At 38.5% G+C, this 275-nt stretch overlaps 1 protein-coding gene across 1 annotated transcript in view; it reads right to left on the reverse strand.

Moving 5' to 3' along the window:
• The window catches only part of LOC107692762 (LYR motif-containing protein 4B-like), a 61,479-nt gene that overhangs the window by 23,775 nt on the left and 37,429 nt on the right, over positions 1–275 (reverse strand). The gene's annotated exons all lie outside the window — the stretch shown is intronic.

The following is a 275-nucleotide window of genomic DNA, read 5'->3' on the forward strand; positions in this document are numbered from 1 at the left end:
CACATGATCTTCAGAAATCATTCTAATATGCTGATTTGCTGCTCAAGAAACATTTCTGATTATTATCAATGTTTCATATTTCTGTGGAATTAGAAAGGTTTTTTTGTATTTTTTGTTGTCAGTGAAGCAGTGCAGTTCTACAGTCCCTCACAACAGCACTCCAAAAGACACACAGACTGTGGATTTACATACAATGTACCATGATGATACAAGGAGAAATCAAAGAAATCCCTCCACCACACACACACACGCACGCATGCTCACACACACACGCA

This window comes from Sinocyclocheilus anshuiensis, unplaced genomic scaffold (assembly GCF_001515605.1).
Source record: "Sinocyclocheilus anshuiensis isolate Anshui unplaced genomic scaffold, SAMN03320099.WGS_v1.1 scaffold762, whole genome shotgun sequence".
NCBI lineage: Eukaryota > Metazoa > Chordata > Actinopteri > Cypriniformes > Cyprinidae > Sinocyclocheilus > Sinocyclocheilus anshuiensis.